Raw genomic sequence first — 6,686 nt, 5'->3', positions numbered from 1 at the left:
AAAAAAAAAACCCTACCTCGGTATGAGACCGGCTAACTCACCTTTAGTCGAAAGAGACCAGATAAAGGTTCCTCTCGTCACTGACGGGAATCAAACCCAGGTCTTTCCAACAAAAGGGCTTCGTCTATACCGACTGAACTACAGAGGCTCACCTTTTAACACTCACCTTTGTAATCTCTCTCCAATATATCAGAATCACAATGGAAACCAGGAGACCAGACCTGCGCACAACAGTCCAAGTGAGGTCTTATCAAGGCCTTGTAAAGAGGCAAATTAACATCCTTATATTGACATCCTTACATTATCTTTTGAGTTGTATTCGCAATCGTTGCCACATGGCCACTGAACTTCAACTTCTTATCTATTAACACTCCAATATCCGTAGCAGCCTCATCGGTTTCTTCTGGCATAATCCCACCAATAGAATACGACATTGGATAGGTAATCATGCCGAAGTGAATGACTTTACATTTATTGACATTAAACTGCCATCTATTTTCATATGTTCACAATTCCAATTGAAAGACTGCAAGTACTGCATATCAGCCGACTTGGTTGGCCGAGTAGTTAGCGTAGCCGCTGTCCAGCCAAGAGGCTGCGAGTTCACTTCCGCTTAGTAATGGATTATCTTTCACCTTCATCCATTCATTCATACAAGTGAATAAACACTCTTCCAAGATGGACTGGGTCACCATCAGAGAAGTAGACACAACCCTCCTACACTACATTGGCAGACGCTTTCACCTGTAGTGGGTTGAAAATAGGCTGATTATCATCGTCATCATCATCATCATCACTGCATATCAGCAGCATTCTTCATTACCCTACCTATCTTTGCATCATCAGCAAATAGCTGTATGTCGCTTGTCAAATTCTTCCCAATATCATTAATGTTCGGATTGAATAACAGTGGACCAAGCACTGATCCTTGTGGTACACCACTTGTTGCCTTAAATCTTTCAAATTCCCCCCACCCCCTCATATACGACTTTGTGATATCTGTTAGTCAGTCATCTTCTTATCCACGCTAGAATTTTATAACCCAAACCCATTCTGTCAAAAGTCTTAGCAAAATCCCAAAGTATCATTCAAGGGGTGTATCCATTCCCCTTGAATGAATGTTATCTGCTTATCCTTTTTTGAATTTTATAAATTAAGACATTTTTTAACTTAAAAATTGAAACCTACATAATGAAATTAACGCATTCGTGACTAGATGGCGCACGTGAGCTACGATTAATTTCTGCAACGCATACCGGGAAGAATAAACGTTGTAGCTACAAAACTGTCGTCAGAAATGTAAAAAATAATAATAAATAAAATAAAATAAATAATAATTTTTTCATGACCTGAAGGTTTGTTTGTAAGATACTCGTAGTTCGCGTCTGGGTATCGGGACTCGAGAAGCGTAACTCCAACAGATCTCTTTAACTTAGGTCTGCTAGGAGGGTTCTGATTTTTCTATCCTTGCAGACGACTTTACCATTCTGTCTCTCAGGTCGAATTGATCGAAGTTTTTTTCTGGGTTTTCCATTGAATCTCCAAGGTTTGGTTTTCAAACTCTTTCATTTTCTTCGATAATATTTGTGTGTTTGAACTTCTCCTCACCTCTGAAAGCTGCTCAACTTTGATTAGTTGGAAAACTTTCACTTTAATGTTTCGATGTGATTTTAGTCACTTAGCAAACTGCGCGATCTTCTCGACTTCCCCCCTGTATCGTCCCTCCCTTGTCGTTAAAATGATCAGAAATCACTTTGTAATGTTCTTTTTTACTTTCTTACCTTCCATATGCTTTGCAAAACTTTTTTATCGTCTATTTTTCTCTTTCTTTTTCTCTCCCTTCTTCTTCCTCTACATTTTCCACTAAATTTCTTTAGTTTCTCGTTTTTCATAAATGTTTTCACTTTTTGTTCAACAATTTTTTTTTTTTTTCATTTTCAATGTCCGCTACTTTTCTTTGACTTTCATCTATTCCTTTCTCATCAGTCACTTCCTTTTTCTGCTCATAAATTTCAGATCTCTCTACATCACCTTATATATATCACCTTATATATCACCTATATATATCACCTTATATATATATATATATATATATATATATATATATATATATATATATATATATATATATATATATATATATATATATATATATATATATATATATGGGAATAAATTTTTAACTTGGGTATATTGTATATTAGGATAACCAAGCAATTTTATATGCTTGGTTATTTTAGCTCCTAATCCCAAGTATGCAAACAATTAAGTTTGCGCCTGAAACAAAGTTCAAGTCTAAAGATGGTACAACACCAGGGCAACTCATTGTAAAGGTGGCTAAAGCTTTGATCACTATTCTTAGTATTTTCCCATAATGTAAAGCACATCTCACTAGAAGATGTATACTGCAATGCATTATGGGTGGGGTCACTACCCAGACCGGTCTAGCTACTCACTGAGGAGACCTCAAAAAAGGTCGAAACCGGTCTGGGTAGTGACCCCACCCATAATGCATTGCAGTATACATCTTCTAGTGAGATGTGCTTTACATTATGGGAAAATACTAAGAATAGTGATCAAAGCTTTAGCCACCTTTACAATGAGTTGCCCTGGTGTTGTACCATCTTTAGACTTGAACTTTGTTTCAGGCGCAAACTTAATTGTTTGCATACTTGGGATTAGGAGCTAAAATAACCAAGCATATAAAATTGCTTGGTTATCCTAATATACAATATACCCAAGTTAAAAATTTATTCCCATCAATATCTCCTCCAGAGATTTTTATTAAAACTCAATACACCTTGCTGCAACTTATATAGGTAAAGTTGATAAGGCTTTGTATTACTAAAACCTTGGTATTTAGGGTCTAGCTACTCACTGAGGAGACCTCAAAAAAGGTCGAAACCGGTCTGGGTAGTGACCCCACCCATAATGCATTGCAGTATACATCTTCTAGTGAGATGTGCTTTACATTATGGGAAAATACTAAGAATAGTGATCAAAGCTTTAGCCACCTTTACAATGAGTTGCCCTGGTGTTGTACCATCTTTAGACTTGAACTTTGTTTCAGGCGCAAACTTAATTGTTTGCATACTTGGGATTAGGAGCTAAAATAACCAAGCATATAAAATTGCTTGGTTATCCTAATATATATATATATATATATATATTAGGATAACCAAGCAATTTTATATATATATATATATATATATATATATATATATATATATATATATATATATATATATATATATATATATATATATATAGACGTTTGTAGCCGGTATAAATTGAAGGAATGTGATGCTCTCAAGTCAGTGCCGAAGAAGGTAACTGACGAAGTTTGAAAGAGGCGTCGTGATAGGATGCCATGTTGCCAGCCTATCTGTTCGTCAAATTGTTGACAAATTCTTAGGTCAACAATCAGTGACATTTTACTGAGATAGAAGCAGAGGGAGTCAACTGCAAGTTACCCGCAGAGGACAACCCACCACACTCACCGATCACGACCATAGGGTGCTACGAAGGATAATATGTAAAAACCACCGTTTGTCGGCCGACACGTTGAATGCGAAGTTCCGGGCATCGCTGAATGTGTCCCCAAAACATTCAGAACTGAGGTTCACAACATGGGTTTCCATGCTAGGACCGCAATATGCAAACCACCCATCACCCCGAACCAACATATAAAGTCGTCTTCAATGGTGCAAAAAAGTGTGTACAGTGGAATGTGGGAGCTTGGAAAACTGTGTTGTGGAGCGACGAATCACGCTACACCCTCTACCGGACAGGGTAGACGTCTGTGGGTATTGCGGATGCCCGGGGAACGTCTCTTACTAGACTACACTCTATGGCGCCCGTTGAATTCCGAATGCGTAACCCCCAACTATGAAATTCATAGGTGGCACTCACCATTGTCTCTTTCTGCAAGACAATGCAGCGTGTCTTAAGGCATTGCATTGTTCAGAATGTTCAGATACCTCTCGGAGTTCAGTGTTCGTGGCAATGAATTGGAGCGTCGGGTGAGGTCAAGGGACGCTCACAATAGTCTGGACCTCATTACATGCCCACAGGAAAAATGCCCAAAATTTCCATTGATCGCAATCATACGCTTGTAGAAAATATGTCCCATAGGACTGTAACAGTCACTGCAGCGAAAAGAGGTTCTACATCTTATTAAGGTGGGTGCCATGGCTGCTTGGTCCTCACACCATGGTGTTCGTTGACTTCTTTGCAATCAGTGTATATTGTTGTTGGATCACTGATCATTACATCGCGACCGTTCGTTCGTTGGCTCAAAATAATCCAGTCGTCTGTGCTTAAGACTGAAATTATTCTTCATAAGTTGTTTAATTCAAATGCGAAGAAATATGTACGAAAAAGGAAAAGTAGGATACATCTTTTGGTTGTGTACGATTGGAAGAAAATAACTTCTCGCGTTTGCTTATCAAACGAGAAGTTGGTTTCGTGTTTTCCAAGTAATGTGAGATTTTGCTTGTGTACGTAAAATGAAGATGGTCCGCAATAGACGATGCTCCATTCTGTAAAGAGGGATGATAGCGTCATGAAATCCAATACTGTTAAGGACGGATAATCACGATATCCGGATTAATTAAAATCTGTTGATGTAGAAAAATAAACCAAAGATTTATTCAATACAAAAAAGTATAATTTCCCCCGTTTTTCTTGGTTAATTTTTTATAACTTTTACCATAATTGTTGGATCAAAGATAACTTAAATGTTGCTGTCTTTCACACAAAGGATGAGAATGTTATTATTATTATTATTATTATTATTATTATTATTATCAACAAATTTCTGGTTCACGTATTTATTTGAGTCGAATTGTGCTTGTTGGCGAACGACATTTCAAAACCATTTTTGTAACAGCAATGAAAGTAACCGACTCTTATCAGCATCTGCAAATTCACGTGATTACATCTTCTGTGACGTTATTAGATGACGTTTTAATTTCATTGTGACATAATAATTTCATTTGATTAAAAAAAATGTTTCTTTTTCTTTGTATTACAAGTAATTGCAGGCTAATGTTTTTCATGCGGTTTCTACTCACGAAAGATTTTTCGTAAGCCGTGGGTGGGCCAAGGATATTTTTTTTCTATTTTTATCAATTTCATAACTTTCGTGTTTTTTTTACATCGTCCGAAAACATGGATTTTTTTCATGCCACTTCAGGCCTCCAGTTAGCAGCGAGGTGGTCTCATACAGGATTATACCCAGACTCAAGGGTATTTGTAATATTTAAAGTATTTAATTAGCACAGGTGAAACCAAAAATGTTATTTTAATTGCGACAATAAAATAAAGTTCTATTTAATTTTCCCTCTTATCGCGATCTCACATATAGTGACACCAAAAAATTATTTTGTTTCATGTTTAAGAAATAATACATACACACAAATTTACAAATGACTACATTTATTGAAATTCTACTCACCACATAACACTCATTTCACTGGTACATAAATCAAACTACGCGACAAAGTGGTATAAAATACATGAGTAAGGCACTATTGGCAATAGCCAGGTATATCACCCTTAAAAACACTTACACAAGTGAAACAAGACTTTCATTTTCCTTAGTATAGAGTCACAGAACATTGCAACACAGTATTTATCACAATAACAATTATACACCAAGTCGTATACTGAATACGAAATCTCTCTCTCTCTCTCTGATCATTATACAAGAATTTGTGCAACAATGCAGAATTCCAGACGATAGTTTTGGGAATTGTTGAAATTGAGCAGCGCTACTTATTGTTGTTTTTCAATTGTTGTTGTCCAAATATTGTTGGTTTTGTAGCAAACTTTAATAAAGTTATTCGAAGCAACAATACTTCAAACACATCAATAAATAATTGTTGCACATTTCAACAATAAGTCTAACCGAACTTTGATAACTAACCGAAAATAAGTTTAACGGAAATGTCTGGTGAATATATCTAATCGATATATTACTGTATCTAATTGATCAGCGAGGATGAGGTATTTACTGATAAAACTGTACATCCCAGACATACGTGTATTTTATTTATTTATTTTTTCAAGGCCAATGTAGCCCCCGTGGATATGACATGTGCATATATGACTCTACGTCGCCTGAAGACAGACCATTCTAAATTCAATTGCGATCACCGACTACAGGACCTTTTCTAAACGTTTCGTGGACTACTTGCCAAGTTAATCTTTGGCACTAGCAAGTAGGGCTTTTTCTCCCGGACAATCTGATTTTTGAATCCAGCAACTTAAGAAAATCGAACCGTAGAACTCATAATATTTCAGACAATTACATATAGAGTTAGGGTTACTCTCTTCCCCGATGCCAGTTAAAATCACTGATAGTCCTAAGCCATCTATCGGTGAATGGCTAAACGGTGAAAGTTGGTTACTCACATTGGGAATAAAAGAGGTCAGCAAACTGGTTTATAATGTATTTAATTTTTATTAATTCATATTATTTATTTTTGTTTCTATTATTATTTTTTATTATTAAGAATTAATAATTACTTAAGTAGTTAATTGTAATTATTTGTTTATTTTTATAATTTACTAAAGGGATATAATACTATTTTTTATATCGTGTAATGTTTTTGATCCTCTACAAATTAAAGAATAATTTAAAATAATAATAATAATAATAAATAAATTAAAATGTGTAGAGA

Source organism: Typopeltis vanoorti, chromosome 21 (assembly GCF_054136105.1).
Source record: "Typopeltis vanoorti isolate ZY-2024b chromosome 21, IOZ_Tvanoo_1.0, whole genome shotgun sequence".
Taxonomy (NCBI): domain Eukaryota; kingdom Metazoa; phylum Arthropoda; class Arachnida; order Uropygi; family Thelyphonidae; genus Typopeltis; species Typopeltis vanoorti.
The sequence above is the reverse complement of the archived record's forward strand: the minus strand, read 5'-3'. Positions refer to the sequence as shown.